Source organism: Epinephelus fuscoguttatus, linkage group LG23 (assembly GCF_011397635.1).
Source record: "Epinephelus fuscoguttatus linkage group LG23, E.fuscoguttatus.final_Chr_v1".
In the NCBI taxonomy this organism is placed as follows: Eukaryota; Metazoa; Chordata; class Actinopteri; order Perciformes; family Serranidae; genus Epinephelus; species Epinephelus fuscoguttatus.
In genome coordinates, this window is record NC_064774.1 from 14,005,071 (window position 1) to 14,022,221 (window position 17,151).

General features: G+C 43.2%; 1 protein-coding gene and 11 non-coding genes across 13 annotated transcripts in view; 9 read left to right on the plus strand and 3 right to left on the minus strand.

Moving 5' to 3' along the window:
* Nucleotides 1-180: 180 nt before the first annotated feature.
* Nucleotides 181-254, plus strand: trnan-guu (transfer RNA asparagine (anticodon GUU)). The gene has a single exon. It is a non-coding gene; the product is annotated as a tRNA-Asn (tRNA).
* Nucleotides 255-592: 338 nt separating this feature from the next.
* trnan-guu (transfer RNA asparagine (anticodon GUU)) lies at nt 593-666 on the plus strand. Its single transcript has one exon. It is a non-coding gene; the product is annotated as a tRNA-Asn (tRNA).
* Nucleotides 667-2,190: 1,524 nt separating this feature from the next.
* Nucleotides 2,191-2,264, plus strand: trnan-guu (transfer RNA asparagine (anticodon GUU)). Its single transcript has one exon. It is a non-coding gene; the product is annotated as a tRNA-Asn (tRNA).
* A 1,121-nt stretch (nt 2,265-3,385) lies between these two features.
* On the plus strand, nt 3,386-3,459 carry trnan-guu (transfer RNA asparagine (anticodon GUU)). The gene has a single exon. It is a non-coding gene; the product is annotated as a tRNA-Asn (tRNA).
* A 728-nt stretch (nt 3,460-4,187) lies between these two features.
* On the plus strand, nt 4,188-4,261 carry trnan-guu (transfer RNA asparagine (anticodon GUU)). The gene has a single exon. It is a non-coding gene; the product is annotated as a tRNA-Asn (tRNA).
* A 4,998-nt stretch (nt 4,262-9,259) lies between these two features.
* trnan-guu (transfer RNA asparagine (anticodon GUU)) lies at nt 9,260-9,333 on the plus strand. The gene has a single exon. It is a non-coding gene; the product is annotated as a tRNA-Asn (tRNA).
* An 867-nt stretch (nt 9,334-10,200) lies between these two features.
* trnan-guu (transfer RNA asparagine (anticodon GUU)) lies at nt 10,201-10,274 on the plus strand. Its single transcript has one exon. It is a non-coding gene; the product is annotated as a tRNA-Asn (tRNA).
* Nucleotides 10,275-10,695: 421 nt separating this feature from the next.
* trnan-guu (transfer RNA asparagine (anticodon GUU)) lies at nt 10,696-10,769 on the minus strand. Its single transcript has one exon. It is a non-coding gene; the product is annotated as a tRNA-Asn (tRNA).
* Nucleotides 10,770-10,890: 121 nt separating this feature from the next.
* On the plus strand, nt 10,891-10,963 carry trnak-cuu (transfer RNA lysine (anticodon CUU)). Its single transcript has one exon. It is a non-coding gene; the product is annotated as a tRNA-Lys (tRNA).
* A 591-nt stretch (nt 10,964-11,554) lies between these two features.
* On the minus strand, nt 11,555-11,627 carry trnak-cuu (transfer RNA lysine (anticodon CUU)). The gene has a single exon. It is a non-coding gene; the product is annotated as a tRNA-Lys (tRNA).
* A 947-nt stretch (nt 11,628-12,574) lies between these two features.
* Nucleotides 12,575-12,647, minus strand: trnak-cuu (transfer RNA lysine (anticodon CUU)). Its single transcript has one exon. It is a non-coding gene; the product is annotated as a tRNA-Lys (tRNA).
* A 3,291-nt stretch (nt 12,648-15,938) lies between these two features.
* The window catches only part of lg23h20orf27 (linkage group 23 C20orf27 homolog), a 60,986-nt gene continuing 59,773 nt past the window's right edge, over nt 15,939-17,151 (plus strand). Inside the window, exon 1 of one of the 2 annotated variants that reach the window (XM_049568170.1) lies at nt 15,939-16,270. The gene's annotated coding sequence lies outside the window, so the exon portion shown is untranslated. The remainder of the gene's footprint in view (nt 16,271-17,151) is intronic. The other variant, XM_049568171.1, reaches the window with a different exon arrangement.

Below are 17,151 nucleotides of genomic sequence, written 5' to 3' on the forward strand. Positions count from 1 at the left end.
GTATTCAGTTCAAATACAGGGGGTAAGAATATAAAGCCCCATCACTTTCTTTAGATCTGCCTATGGTCGCTTCCACTTTTCAAAAAAGCAAGGCCTACATCACCAGGCTGACATGTTGCAGTGGACAGCAAATGCGAGTGGGTGGGGCTTGCTGGTGGCGGCCCCGCCTCTCCCACAGCTGTCTCTGTGGCGCAATCGGTTAGCGCGTTCGGCTGTTAACCGAAAGGTTGGTGGTTCAAGCCCACCCAGGGACGTTTTCTGCTGGGGGGGGGGGGGGAGAAAAAAAACAGCTCCTTTCATGAATGGAAAAACCAGTGTGCAGGATCTGTCACGAAACCAGCAGAAAAACAATGAAGACAAACCATCACTTGCAGTATGTCCTTGTATACTGAAAACAAATAGGTTTCAAAGTGAGTATTCAGTTCAAATACAGGGGTAAGAATATAAAGCCCCATCACTTTCTTTAGATCTGCCTATGGTCACTTCCACTTTTCAAAGAACTAAGGCCTACATCACCAGGCTGACATCTTGCAGTGGACAGCAAATGCAAGTGGGTGGGGCTTGCTGGACTGAGGCCCCACCTTCCACAGCTGTCTCTGTGGCGCAATCGGTTAGCGCGTTCGGCTGTTAACCGAAAGGTTGGTGGTTCAAGCCCACCCAGGGACGTTTTCTGCTGGGGAAACAAAAACAGCTCCCTTCATGAATGGAAAAACCAGTGTGCAGCTTCTGTCACAAAACCAGCAGAAAAAAAATGACAACAAGCCATCACTTCCTGTGTGTCCTTGTATACTGAAAACAAATAGGTTTCAAAGTGAGTATTCAGTTCAAATGCAGGGGGTAAGAATATAAAGCCCCATCACTTTCATTAGATCTGCCTATGGTCGCTTCCACTTTTCAAAGAAGTAAGGCCTACATCACCAGGCTGACATCTTGCAGTGGACAGCAAATGCAAGTGGGTGGAGCTTGCTGACTGAGGCCCCACCCCTTCCACAGCTGTCTCTGTGGCGCAATTGGTTAGCGCGTTCGAAGGTTGGTGGTTCAAGCCCACCCAGGGACGTTTTCTGCTGGGGAAACAAAAACAGCTCCCTTCATGAATGGAAAAACCAGTGTGCAGGATCTGTCACGAAACCAGCAGAAAAACAATGAAGACAAACCATCACTTGCAGTATGTCCTTGTATACTGAAAACAAATAGGTTTCAAAGTGAGTATTCAGTTCAAATACAGGGGGTAAGAATATAAAGCCCCATCACTTTCATTAGATCTGCCTATGGTCGCTTCCACTTTTCAAAATAGCAAGGCCTACATCACCAGGCTGACATCTTGAAGTGGACAGCAAATGCAAGTGGGTGGGGCTTGCTGGTGGAGGCCCCACCCCCTCCACAGCTGTCTCTGTGGCGCAATCGGTTAGCGCGTTCGGCTGTTAACCGAAAGGTTGGTGGTTCAAGCCAACCCAGGGACGTTTTCTGCTGGGGAAACAAAAACAGCTCCCTTCATGAATGGAAAAACCAGTGTGCAGGATCTGTCACGAAACCAGCAGAAAAAAAATGACAACAAGCCATCACTTCCTGTGTGTCCTTGTATACTGAAAACAAATAGGTTTCAAAGTGAGTATTCAGTTCAAATACAGGGCGTAAGAATATAAAGCCCCATCACTTTCATTAGATCTGCCTATGGTCGCTTCCACTTTTCAAAGAAGTAAGGCCTACATCACCAGGCTGACATCTTGCAGTGGACAGCAAATGCAAGTGGGTGGGGCTTGCTGACTGAGGCCCCACCCCCTCCACAGCTGTCTCTGTGGCGCAATCGGTTAGCGCGTTCGGCTGTTAACCGAAAGGTTGGTGGTTCAAGCCCAACCATGGACGTGTTCTGCTGGGGAAACAAAAAGGGCTCCCTTCATGGATGAAAAACCAGTGTGCAGCTTCTCTTACGAAACCAGCAGAAAAACAATGAAGACAAACCATCACTTCCTGTGTGTCCTTGTATACTGAAAACAAATAGGTTTCAAAGTGAGTATTCAGTTCAAATACAGGGGTAAGAATATAAAGCCCCATCACTTTCTTTAGATCTGCCTATGGTCGCTTCCACTTTTCAAAAAAGCAAGGCCTACATCACCAGGCTGACATGTTGCAGTGGACAGCAAATGCGAGTGGGTGGGGCTTGCTGGTGGAGGCCCCGCCTCTCCCACAGCTGTCTCTGTGGCGCAATCGGTTAGCGCGTTCGGCTGTTAACCGAAAGGTTGGTGGTTCAAGCCCACCCAGGGACGTTTTCTGCTGGGGAAACAAAAACAGCTCCCTTCATGAATGGAAAAACCAGTGTGCAGGATCTGTCACAAAACCAGCAGAAAAACAATGAAGACAAACCATCACTTGCAGTATGTCCTTGTATACTGAAAACAAATAGGTTTCAAAGTGAGTATTCAGTTCAAATACAGGCGTAAGAATATAAAGCCCCATCACTTTCATTAGATCTGCCTATGGTTGCTTCCACTTTTCAAAAAGCAAAGCCTACATCACCAGGCTGACATCTTGAATTGGACAGCAAATGCAAGTGGGTGGGGCTTGCTGACTGAGGCCCCACCCCCTCCACAGCTGTCTCTGTGGCGCAATCGGTTAGCGCTGGCTGTTAACCGAAGGTTGGTGGTTCAAGCCCACCCAGGGGCGTTTTCTGCTGGGAAACAAAAACAGCTCCTTCATGAATGGAAAAACCAGTGTGCAGGATCTGTCATGAAACCAGCAGAAAAACAATGAAGACAAACCATCACTTCCTGTGTGTCCTTGTACTGAAAACAAATAGGTTTCAAAGTGAGTATTCAGTTCAAATACAGGGGGTAAGAATATAAAGCCCCATCACTTTCATTAGATCTGCCTATGGTCGCTTCCACTTTTCAAAATAGCAAGGCCTACATCACCAGGCTGACATCTTGAATTGGACAGCAAATGCAAGTGGGTGGGGCTTGCTGACTGAGGCCCCACCCCCTCCACAGCTGTCTCTGTGGCGCAATCGGTTAGCGCGTTCGGCTGTTAACCGAAAGGTTGGTGGTTCAAGCCCACCCAGGACGTTTTCTGCTGAAAAAAAACAGCTCCCTTCATGAATGGAAAAACCAGTGTGCAGGATCTGTCACGAAACCAGCAGAAAAACAATGAAGACAAACCATCACTTGCAGTATGTCCTTGTATACTGAAAAAAAAATAGGTTTCAAAGTGAGTATTCAGTTCAAATACAGGGGGTAAGAATATAAAGCCCCATCACTTTCATTAGATCTGCCTATGGTCGCTTCCACTTTTCAAAATAGCAAGGCCTACATCACCAGGCTGACATCTTGAAGTGGACAGCAAATGCAAGTGGGTGGGGCTTGCTGACTGAGGCCCCACCCCCTCCACAGCTGTCTCTGTGGCGCAATCGGTTAGCGCGTTCGGCTGTTAACCGAAAGGTTGGTGGTTCAAGCCCACCCAGGGACGTTTTCTGCTGGGGAAACAAAAACAGCTCCCTTCATGAATGGAAAAACCAGTGTGCAGGATCTGTCACAAAATCAGCAGAAAAAAAATGACAACAAGCCATCACTTCCTGTGTGTCCTTGTATACTGAAAACAAATAGGTTTCAAAGTGAGTATTCAGTTCAAATGCAGGGAGTAAGAATATAAAGCCCCATCACTTTCTTTAGATCTGCCTATGGTAGTTTCCAGTTTTCAGAATAGCAAGGCCTACATCACCAGGCTGACATGTTGCAGTGGACAGCAAATGCAAGTGGGTGGGGCTTGCTGTCTGAGGCCCCACCCCTTCCACAGCTGTCTCTGTGGCGCAATCGGGTTAGCGCGTTCGGCTGTTAACCGAAAGGTTGGTGGTTCAAGCCCACCCAGGGACGTTTTCTGCTGAAAGAAACCAGCTCCCTTCAGAAATGAAAAACCAGTGTGCAGCATCTGTCACGAAACCAGCAGAAAAACAATGAAGACAAACCATCACTTGCAGTATGTCCTTGTATTCTATAAACAAAAAGGTTTCAAAGTGAGTATTCAGTTCAAATACAGGGGGTAAGAATATAAAGCCCCATCACTTTCTTTAGATCTGCCTATGGTCGCTTCCACTTTTCAAAGAAGTAAGGCCTACATAACCAGGCTGACATCTTGAAGTGGACAGCAAATGCAAGTGGGTGGGGCTTGCTGGTGGAGGCCCCGCCTCTTCCACAGCTGTCTCTGTGGCGCAATCGGTTAGCGCGTTCGGCTGTTAACCGAAAGGTTGGTGGTTCAAGCCCACCCAGGGACGTTTTCTGCTGAAAGAAACCAGCTCCCTTCAGAAATGAAAAACCAGTGTGCAGCATCTGTCACGAAACCAGCAGAAAAACAATGAAGACAAACCATCACTTGCAGTATGTCCTTGTATTCTATAAACAAAAAGGTTTCAAAGTGAGTATTCATTTCAAATACAGGGATTAAGAATATAAAGCCCCATCACTTTCTTTAGATCTGGCTATGGTCGCTTCCACTTTTCAAAAAAGCAAGGAGGCTGACATCGGCTGTGTTCGAAACCGCATACTACATACTGCCATACTACATACTACGTACTCAATTAACAGACAGTATGCAGACCGTTTACACTGTAGCATACTACATGATAACCCACAATGCATTTTGCTCCTGCCCGAGCCAAAATCAGCCGGCCTTAAGCTGATTTCGCTTAAGCTCTAAACTCTGTAAATATATAACTTTAGCAACATCTGAAACATTTTTAGGCGAGAAAGTAGCCGTTCAGATCCACAACGTGTTGAAAATCTGACCAAATACCAGCTATTTACAATTTTGTTCGGACGATTTCAGAGATTTCAGCGCTACTCAAGCTAGCCGTAGTGAGCAACGCACTTCCGGTTATTTTCACAAAATAAAACACCTGTTGCCCTTTCTTATACAGAAAACCGTAATGATAAAATGTGTGCTTTTACTTTGAAAACAGGAGGCGAACCTACCCTTGATGTAGCTAACTTAAAACCGCCGTTTTGACCTATCTCGTCCCGTTAACGGAATTTGACCGTTCAAAATGCCTCACCGGAGAGTCTTGTCAGCTCTGAGACGAAGATCGGCCCGCCGTCTTCGGTACAGAATGATGCTCGCAATCGACTTGGGATTGTTCTCAGATGTAGGTTTCCTTTTTAATCAACTATAAATCTAATCATAATATACAACGCAATATAACATACCTCACAGCCTGAAAATTGGAGAGAAAAATGTACATCATTGAACAACAAAGTAGTTGTGAATTGAATGATTTCATAAAGTTTAATAAGTTATAATAGACAGTAGTAATAAATATAAATAAAGAAAGAAATAATCTCATTTAAAAATGTAAAAAAAAATACTTATTTCATATATAATTAAGTAATTATCCTTAAAAATCATATTGTTCATTCATATTATAATCTATTACAGGTGGCGTCAAGAGGGCCATACTGCAGGGTGAATCCCAATGTTCCTCTGTTGTGCCTCTATTTTAATGGTGGTGACACCAGGAAGGATTTCCGTGTGTCCCGAGAGTCCCTGGAGAGCCTCATCCAACCCGTGGCAGACAAGGACCATGGCTGGGAAAAGTCCTTTGAGGTCCTGATTTTTGTGTTCTGGTTGGCCTGTGGAACGTCCTACCGGGTTGTGTCAGAGGCATTTGACATCCCACGCACCACAGGCCATGACATGATTCACAGGGTCAGCAAGATCATCCGGGGGGTGTTCAGGAGGCTCATTCGCTTCCCTGACATGGAGGAGCTGGAGGAGATCAGTGCAGGATTCCAGCAGCTGTCTGGTTGTCCGGCTTTCTGCAGAGTGGCAGGAAGCATTGATGGGTGCCATGTCCGCATTGTCCCACCCGGGCAGTTTGCAGGGGACTACTTCAACAGGAAGCTGTTCCACTCCATCCAGTTCCAGGCCATCTGTGACCACAAGGGTTGTTTCCTGGATGTGGTGGTGGGCTTCCCTGGCTGTGTGCATGATGCCAGGGTCCTGAGGAGCAGCCCCTTCTATGTGCACCAGCTGTACCCACCTCCTGGATGGTATCTGATCGGGGATGGCGGATACCCATGCTTGGCTGAGCCGATTCGCCTGTTGACACCCTTCAGGGAGCCTGTCCGCAATGCAGTGGAGGGCAGGTACAACGCCAGGCTGTCCAGGGCATGGTGTGTGGTGGAGAGGGCATTTGGAGTCCTCAAGACCAGGTGGCGCTCCATATTCCTCAAGGCACTGGAGGTGAAGGTGGAGTTTGTGCCAGAGGTCATCACTGCCTGCCTTTTCCTCCACAACCTCTGCATCAGCAATGGGGACATTTTGGAGCCTGAGCCTGTGGAAGAGGAAGAGGAAGATGGTGGTGATGGCGATGGAGGGGAAGGCCACAAGCCTGTTGAGCGGTCTGGGGACACTCTCAGGAACAGGCTTGCAGCTGCAGTGTCTGCGCCGAGAGACCGGGTCCCAGTTCTGCAAGAACATGACTATTGTTAATTTGTATTATACACAGGGAGCTCTGTTTCTATAAAATATTTAAAGAAGTTCATGTTATTGTTTTATTCAACCCTGTTGTAAATAGTTAGTGCCTTTTAGAAATCCAACCCCATGTCCAAGTCGTAAGAGGTGGAAACAGGTAAAGTACAGGATTGCCAGGCAGGGCAAAGTATTGTGGGTGGTTCAGTCACCCTGGCCGATACAGTAACCAAGAAGGCCTGTCTGGATCTACCTGGAAACACACTGGCTAACGGGGCTCTGGTAAATGTGCAATAAAACATTTTTTCCTTTTGGTGAATATACTGTAAATAACACAAATATTGTATTTCTATCTGTCAAATCTTCTACATCTATATAAATGTTAATATTTGGGGTTGTGCTTTTCTTATTCCATAAATATTTTGTTTTTATTATTATTAATTTCCTTTGTCTCTCTCAGCATTGTAAATGCTGCTGTAATTGCAATTTTCCCAGTGTGGGATAAAGTACTCTTATTATTATTAACATCAGGGGGACCAATCACCTATACACTAGAAAACATATTGGTTATATGAATGTATTCCTGTGAAATTCCTATGGTCGAGAAACTTGAGACATGGTAGCAACTGTTTAATACCACAATCATAGAATTAAAATACTTTTCTACCTATATTTAACTGTTGCTTCATCTTTTTGGCGCTCCTTTTTCATGTCATCCCCTTGGATCTTCTTAGATCTAATTACTATTTCATACCATAGACACCTGAGCACATACCTCATGTTTTGCCATTAATCTGTCTGTGAAGGTTCTTATTCATCCAGGTCATGGCTATCCAAAGCTGTCACTGCTCGTTCTGCTCTAACTTCCACGTCCCCATACTGTTTCTAAATTTCTGGAAGGTGTAAATGTAATACTGGCACTGTAAAATATGATGTGCTTCCTGTACTATGATCAAATCTCATCTTTTCTGCTCCTATTTCATTCAAAGGAATCAGAGGAAAAATTATGTAAAGCAAAGTTTGGTTTGTGGGGTGATCACCCTGCTATTTCTGTCTGCACTAGTCATTTTCTTTTCACAGTCACTCATATCTTGTACACATTAGTGTATAAAATAACAACAGACACACACTGACACTCAAAACTTTCTCTCCCTAAACGTTGACTTAAATTGAAAAAAACTAACAAAACAATCATTTTTTCTCAAGGAACTTCTCCAGCATTGCCATCAGTTTGTCCTCCCTCGCCCGACTCTCTCTCTCTCTCGCTCCTCTCTCTCTCGACGCTCCTCCCTCATCCTTGCATCCATCCATTCTCTCCACTCCCTTTCTCTCCTCTCCATACTCCGTCTCTCCTCCTCTCTTCTTTCCCTCTCAACTCTCTCTTCTCTCTCCTGCACCTCTCTCGCTCTCCTTTCAGCCCTCTCCTCCGCACGTTCCTCCCTTTCATCAAGCTCCTGGAGGAAAGTGACCCAAACGTCACGTTTCCCCCGGGAGACACCTGATGCTGATGCTTGGCAGGGAGGGGAGGGAGGAGAGGCCACTGCTGCAGGCGGTGCCACAGATGAGGTGATGAGGACAGGGGAGGTTATTGATGGCCTGTCCCCCAACACCTCATCCATGGCACCAAACCACTTCCAACTGGCGGCAGTGGCCTCTCCCCCCTCCGTGCTCACGCCTGTGCGGGGAGCCTTCAGTTCCTACAAAACACATACAACATGCACAACACACACACATGCTCATAGTTCTGATAATCATTCAAAAGCTTAACTTTTCAGCACTAGTCAAATACTTATCACCATCGTGTTTGTCTAAGTTGTTTACATTGACACTGTAGTGCTTTTATTATTCAACTCACTTTGTATTTAGGCTTAAGGTTCTCCCACTTCTTTTTAACAAAGGCAGCCTCCACCTTTCCCTCCAGTGCCTGGTCCTTGATGAAAGTTCTGCATAATATTGAGGATACACATTTGTTGGCTTTACACAGCATCATAACAACATCCTCTGCCCTTAGACCATCGTATCCACTGAGGAAAAACTCCCCAGAAAACTCTTTTAATGGGGAAAAAATCCCTCACCTAGGACGGGCTATTTTAATATATACTATGCTCATTCAAAGGAAATAAATATCTTACTCAAAACCTTTCACCGCAGCATTGCGCCTCCCGGTGAAGAGGGCCTCGTTCTCCCCCCTCTCCCTGATGAAGATGTATCTTCATCGGTCCCTTGAAGAAACAAACACACCAACATTCAACATCAACGTCACATCAGCGTCAACATTAACCAGTTCAGTGTTTCCTCTAGGATTTTTACTTCTCCGGTAAGCCGTTATCATGCGCGACATCTTGAAGTGGACAGCAAATGCAAGTGGGTGGGGCTTGCTGGCGGAGGCCCCGCTTCTTGCACAGCTGTCTCTGTGGTGCAATCGGTCAGCGCGTTCGGCTGTTAACTGAAAGGTTGGTGGTTCAAGCCCACCCAGGGACGTTTTCTGCTGAAAGAAACCAGCTCCCTTCAGAAATGAAAAACCAATGTGCAGCTTCTGTCACAAAACCAGCAGAAAAAAAATTAAGACAAACCATCACTTGCAGTATGTCCTTGTATACTGAAAACAAATAGGTTTCAAAGTGAGTATTCAGTTCAAATACAGGGGGTAAGAATATAAAGCCCCATCACTTTCATTAGATCTGCCTATGGTCGCTTCCATTTTTTTAAAAAAGTAAGGCCTACATCACCAGTCTGACATCTTGAATTGGACAGCAAATGCAAGTGGGTGGGGCTTGCTGGTGGAGGCCCCGCTTTTTGCACAGCTGTCTCTGTGGCGCAATCGGTTAGCGCGTTCGGCTGTTAACCGAAAGGTTGGTGGTTCAAGCCCACCCAGGGACGTTTTCTGCTTGGAAAAAACAGCTCCCTTCATAAAAGAAAAACCAGTGTGCAGCTTCTGCCACAAGCAGAAATATGATTGTGACAAACCATCACTTGCAGTATGTCCTTAAAAACAAATAGGTTTCAAAGTGAGTATTCAGTTCAAATACAGAGGTTAAGAATATAAAGCCCCATCACTTTCTTTAGACCTGCCAATGGTCGCTTCCACTTTTCAAAAAAGCAAGGCCTACATCACCAGGCTGACATCTTGAAGTGGACAGCAAATGCAAGTGGGTGGGGCTTGATGACTGAGGCCCCATCTCTGTGTTACAACCAGATAAACAAGTTCTTTTCAGTCATACACTCTCATTTGACAACACAGGCAACTGAATTGAGGATTATAGCCTGTTATCCAGTTAGCAGCCTATTAACTTGGCCAGTACACTGTTATACAGTCTCACCACAATCCACCGCAAATACTCAGGGCAAATTCCGGACTGAAATATTACAGAGGGGAGGAGTTTTTCAGGTACATGGGATATCACAGACATTCCCACTGGAATTAATGGCCTTCGGGTGGCTTTGTCTCCATACATAAGTGGAAACGAGGCATTAGGCTGTTTCATCAAGGTCTTCTTAAATTGCTCTTAATCTGGCCCCTACTCTAGGACCACTTGGCCTTTCGATCCTTCCAGGAGCTATAATCAATAATGAGGCCACGAGCAGCTGGCCTTTTTCATGATGTTTTGGTGCAGTGGGTGGAGTTTTCATTGCTTATCCTTTTGCCTTATGCATGCAGTGGGTGTCTTTGGGTGAACTGCAGTTACTTTTACTGTAATTCCATCATCTGCAGAAATTTATGAGCCAGACCCCTTCACACATGCGCAAGTCTCTGTGGCGCAATCGGTTAGCGCGTTCGGCTGTTAACCGAAAGGTTGGTGGTTCGAGCCCACCCAGGGACGACAGCTTTTTTTTCCCCCCTTCCTCAAGTCAGACAGCCTTTGTTTACACAATCCGGATGAGGGGGGAGAGGAATAGACAGCAGGAGGACAGCGAGTGAAGCAGCATGCGCTTTCATAACAGCTTTGTCAGATGACCTACTGTGCCTGTACTTTGAATCTTTCCACATTTAAGCAGGATAGATTCTCCAAACTACATCACAGACAATTCCAAAGCTATCACCTCTAAAATAATTGGCACCAGTATTATCTCTAAGTTTAATCACAAAGCCATTTTTAAATGCAGCTTGTAAGTGAGGTTTCATTTCCAACGGAAACACTGTTCAGTCCTATTCTTTAACATTTCTGTGAAACCATGTCTCATTTCCTCAAAAGATAAATACAGTACTCGTCTTGGGTTTTTGTACAAGTTAGAAAAACTTGCCGTCCCTGGGTGGGCTCGAACCACCAACCTTTCGGTTAACAGCCGAACGCGCTAACCGATTGCGCCACAGAGACAAGCTTGATGCCTATGTATGGTTCAGATACTTTGTTCATGTGCCTCACAGCACAGGGGATGGTACATGTGTTAGGGTAAACCTGCAGCATTGTGGGTGCTGTGGGGGAGAAGTCAGCTCAAGCCCGGCTAGCTCAGTCGGTAGAGCATGAGACTCTTAATCTCAGGGTCGTGGGTTCGAGCCCCACGTTGGGCGTTAAACTTTATATTATATTATCCTATCCTTACCCATAACCACCACCATGTGTCAAGGACATGAATTCTTTAGTCTTGTTAATTCTAGGTCCCTCCAGGTTGAAACCTGAAACAAACCCAGTACTGAATTATATTATTTTGAACATAATGTTGTTTACCATTTTATGTTACATGTCTTAACTATGTAACAAAACTGCCGCATCAGGGAGCTGAGAACGCATGCTGATGTGGAGCTGCTCTGAAATGGTAGACAGAGTGTTAGACAAGCTGTCGAGGTCAAACCAAAACCTTCATGAAAAACAGTACATAGACACAGTTACACAGCAGAGGGAATCTGCTTTCTCTGAAGCTGCACCCACTGATCATCTAACACAATATTCTCCTCTTCAGCTCAAGTCTGTGATGTATGTCTCAGTGTGACTGGTGGAGGTTGCACAGCAGTCACTATCAGAGGCAAGTTCCAGTGAAACAATAGCTTGTAAAATGTCCACTGGCACAGATTAATTGTGTACATATCTTAACTTGACTACTAATACCACGAATACTGTCTGGCAAATCCAGAAACCATAGAGGAAAAAAAAAAAAAGTTATGCGCCCAACGTGGGGCTCGAACCCACGACCCTGAGATTAAGAGTCTCATGCTCTACCGACTGAGCTAGCCGGGCTGTGGTAATTCTGCCAGAAGTCAGACATAAAAAAACGTGCATTAGTCCTTATGGTGAATCTTAGATTGGTGACATAACTCAACTTCAAGATTTTGATCTAAGTGCCTGAATCCTAAAACATGAAAATAAGTACATAACATAACACATAGTCTCATGTAGTCTATTGTACAAACACAATGTTTGTGCCCTCACTTCAAGATACTGCTGCTTTGCTAGCAACAGGCAATCAGCAGCAGATCAGGCAATGAGGTGGGGGACAAGACAGAGAAGTAGAGACTGCAGGAAACCATCAGAAAGGCACAACAGCAATACATACAGAATTTAGAGGGGGATACAGACCGATACAAGGACTCACAGGCAAGGAAAAAAAACACAAAACAAAAAACTGAAAGTTTGCACCCCCACCCCGCTCCACATTGTCACATAGATTTAAATTATGTGGGAAGCACTGAATACACCTGAGTCACTGGACCCCCTGCAGTATGACACTTTCTCTGCAGCTGTGCACATAGCCCTCTCCTGCCGGGAAAACAAAGATGTTTGCAAAGAATGCTCTTCACCAATTACCGCACAACCTTTAATACAGTCCTCCCCCACAAACTGAAATTTAATGACAGCATGGCTTTTTGTTTGTTGCTATTTTACATAGAACCAAACAACACAGGCATAATTCCCAAAGCAGATGTGGCCTCTAGTGTGACATCTAACAGACACATCAGACAGTGCTTTCTAAACAATAACAATGGCATAACAACCACTTACTGAAGTTCTAGTGAAACAATAGTTTGTAAAACATCCACTGGCACAGATTAATTGACCAAACCAATGTATGGGTTTACCTCTAATATACATATTTTATACATTAACATTCAGAGTGGGAGGCAAAGTCTGACAAATACCCAAACCAAACCATAGGGAAAATTAAAAAAAAAAAAAAAAAAGTTATGCGCCCAACGTGGGGCTCGAACCCACGACCCTGAGATTAAGAGTCTCATGCTCTACCGACTGAGCTAGCCGGGCTACTGCTAACAACTTCGGGGGTGGGGTTTAAAACCGTGTACTCTGCTCTACAGTCCTTCAATCTTTGATTTTTCATTCTACTGGATAAATCAAAGCCGTTCCACTAACATACCACTTTATTCTTACCTTACGGTCACACAATGTAACCAAGACATCTGCTTTAGATTTGGTGTGTGAGTATTGCTCAATAAGATAATAAGGCAAAAGTTTTCTTGTGTGAGTTGTGCTCTCTGTAGAACTATCCAAAGATACAACATTGCTGTCGTCTGTCCCAAATACAGTCCCAATGTATGACTAACAAAATGAAAAAAGTGCCACATGAAAGAATGCCAAGAAAATGTTTTAGCCAGGGCAAATAATAGGCTATCTATAAATTAAATGCCACAATTCCCTATTTCAAAGACACAGAAAACCAGTAATGCTGTCTGAGCCTCCACTAAAGCTCAAGATAATATGCACCATTGACATTGCCGACCTAAACTCTACCTCAATATACTCTGCATTTCCCTGTCGTTTCTTGAAACAGCAGACTTGAAACCCATATCGCATATGTGTAACAACTGCTGCCATTGACACCAAATCCATGCTAATTTAATTAAGTTTTAAGCTAGCGCCTATATCTGCGCGAGCGTTTGCGTTAGCATGTTTTACTCGACAGCTACGTCTCGAGCAGTACGTTAATTAATCCTACATTAACACCATACTATTAGCCACTAAACACATATTCTTTGTGGCTACAGTGTAACTGTTACAAAGCGTTGAAAGTAAATCTCTTACCGTGAAGTCCGGCTTGACGTTAACGTTAGCTGGCTAACGTTAGCTAAAATCTCGAACTTCGCCTTGACGTACGTTGGTGCTCGCTGCTGCTCCAGTTACGTATTCAAGAAATAAAATAAAGTGTTGTAAAATAACTGTTACGAGCCGAAAACATGCCCGACAGTTAAATATGAACTCTACAATAAAGCCAAACAATATTTAAACAAAGTTAAAGGTAAGTGTAAAAGGTGCGGCACTTCTCCTTCCGAGACGCTCTAACGGCGTTGACGTTATTTTCCTATTACATCCGGGAACTTCAGGACGTGAGGTGGGGGCGGAGTCACGAACTTTATCCAATTTATAAATATTGACACTACAAAGTTCTCCATCCTTTATTAACAAGCATATCGTCAAACAATTTATTCATGTCTTGCTTTTGTAATTATTTTATTTTTGTAATAAAGGTATAAACACAACTGTATTACAAGAAAATTTATGACGACGATAAAGTTATCCAGTAATTGACGATGTACATGTAACAACAAAATAGAACGTGTGTGTATTGTACGATACCAAATCAACGTCAATATGACATTAAATGTACGCTACAGTATAAGATAAGATAAGATAAGATAAGATAAGATAAGATAAGATAAGATACACCTTTATTGACACAATAGAGAAATTCCAGTGTTAGAGCAGTCAAGGGTAAAGAGTCAAATTAAAGATTTCAGATTTTTTTTTTTTTAAACTAGGCATGCAGATAAAAAGTACAAAGAATAGAAGACACAGCAATAAATAATAATAATAATAATAATAATAATAATAATAATAATAATAATGAGCAGTGGATAAAAAGTGAGCAATGGATTAAAGTGAACATATTTAGTACAGGTGAATATTGAATGTGCAAATAAACAACAACATGGGGGGCAACAATGCTTATTGTGGTGTTTATAAAGTGTCCATAGTGTCCCTAAAGTGTCCATGGTGCAGTTTAGTGTGAGCAGTTAATACACACTCACACACAAAAAATGTGCAGTGATGGGAGAAGTGTTCAGATCCTTTACTTAAATTAAAGTAGCATAGTGCATTAACATAAAAATAATTAAGTGAAGGTCCTCCATTAAACACTTTATTTCAGTTAAAGCTAACCCATCAGGTAGAATATCTGGTACGTAGGTAATTATTTTTTATATCAATATCATGTTCACATGTCAGTGTAGTGCAATATCATTTTCTCAGTCATGTGCAAACTACTTCCCATTGTTATATCATATTCAATATAACATTGCAATATAACATTGATTATCAGTAGCAGTCTGTTTTTCACCACCGTTTTAGTTCATTTTTAGTAACTCTTATACTTATCATACTCTTGTGGTTACTCTATGAGGCACTGGGTTTTGCTTCTACTCCATGGAAGCACTTCTGTCTTGTATATTTGTATATTTTGCCAGATATTTAATACTCTATTGTTTCTAAAACTGGGCCCAGTGAATGACCCTGACATGGGAAACTCACTGGTTGGTACTGCTTGTGAATTGTTAAAATTGTAGTTACTGTAGTATTACTGTAACTTGAAGCATTCTCTGGCACAAGAATTCCCTTCAGATAAATAAAGTCCTATTGAATCGAATCAAATTGAATTGAATTGAAATGTAGTAATGTAGCAAAGTGGCAAAGTGTGTACACATACAAAGAATTTGACTCAGGTTTTTTATATACATTACTGTATGCATGTATACATGTCTATATACAGTGACAGTACATGATGATAAGTAGGCTACATGATAAAAATGATGGGCATTCTGAAATTACAAAAACATAATCTCTAATGGAAGTGAAGTACCAGAAAGTGGAAACACTTGAGTCAAGTACCTTCGAATTCCACCAGTTGGTATTTTATCTTAAAAGGGAAAGACAGTTTGGACTTATAGCCTGGACTTGGATGCAGGGTTTAAATCAAAGTAGTGGTTCCTAACTTGTAGACATCTATTATTGTAGTCGAGGAGATGCAGAAATTAACAGAAATCTAAAAAAAAAAAAAACACTCAAGTCAAGAACTTCTAAATTCTACCTATGTACAAAGACAAAGGTTTTGTTTCAACATTTAATTCAACATTTGTTTCAACATTTAATTCCCTGCATTCTGGTAAATTCTTGAGCATCCGTTTGTGCCTATTCTGCATCAATTTAGGGAGTAAATGAATTTAAATCTGTCACAAAGAAAAGTCCCTCTAGTACGCTCATGTTTTATTGGAGAAGGTAAACACACGTCCCCTGCCACTTAGGCTCAAGTACAGTACTTCAGTACATAAGATAAGGTAAGGTAAGGTAAGGTAAGATAATCCTGTATTCGTCCCACAGTGGGGAAATCTATCTATCTATCTATCTATCTATCTATCTATCTATCTATCTATCTATCTAGGGTCCAGTGCGCATAAAGCACCACAAGATGGCGCCCTTCCACTACAATAGAGCAGCGGTGGCTGGAGCTGAAGAGGGAGGCCAGCCGCTGCACCCGGCTTTGATCCTCGTTCCTCAGCCAAACAAACCAGAGAGGGTCGACTCAGGTGTCCCGAGTGACATTTTGTTACATAAAATAATCTGTGGAAAAACCGGGTTGTAAACAGCGCACGAGGAGCCGCCACCAAACTAAACCACGTGATCAAATGCGGAAATTGTCCGATCGGGAAAGTGTAGCATAGAAAAGAGGGGAGTGGAGGCTCTGGTGTACGTCTGTGTTTTGAGCTGCTGGTGACACTAGCTGGACTCTCCTCAACCAAACAGCACGTCCACGCTCACCCCATCGGTTATCTGCTCACTCAGAGGCACCAGTGTCACCTGTCGGGAATCAAAGTAAGGTAAGCTGGAAGACAAAGCAAAAGAAATGAGACAGTTTGTGATACGCAGCAACTTTTGGGGGGAAATTACTAGTTGACAGAGTCACCTGTCGGGACAGCTAACAAGCTAACATGTAGAGATATGGTTAAGTTGCTGTGACACCAGTTAATTATGTTGTTGTCAGACTAGATGTCTGGCTGCTGCACTAACTTACAGTGTGTGTTTGTGCGTGTGACCGATCACTGTAGCTACTCCTGCTGTGTGTACTGTGCACGGCAGGTATTTTTAATGTTGTCAAAGTCACTTTCAGTGTATATTTATATCTCAGTCACAGGGTTGTTATGTTGTGTTGTGTTGTTTTGTGCTGCGTTGTTGAAGTTGAGTTATTGTTAATTTAAACTTTATTTTTTATTACATGCGAAAAAATAAGAATGAAATGCCTTTTGGTGATTTTAATGCAATTGAAATTAATTAGTAGGGGAGACTGGGGGCCATTGTAACATTTTTTGGCTTTGATGTATTGCTGAAATCCTTGGATACGAATTTCAAGTAGGTATCTTGTCATCACTTGTTTTCTGCAAGCAATGTTAAGCCCCGTTTCCACCAAGCAGTTCAGTTCAGTTCAGTACGCATTTTTTCCATTTCCATTGTGAAAAGTTGTGGATGGTACCAGTGGAACTATTCCATACCGTCCCCAGTTTTGGTCCCCCCTCTGTTGGGGTACCTAACACACAGATCTATCAATACACCTTAAGTACTCCATGTGACAACTTTATATAGTGGTAGCCATCTTGGTCTGCATTAAAGGACAACTTCGGTATTTTTCATCCTGGGCTCTATTTCCCCATGTGTATGTGTGCATATGATTCATGGGCACAACTCGTTCTAAAATTGGTTCAGT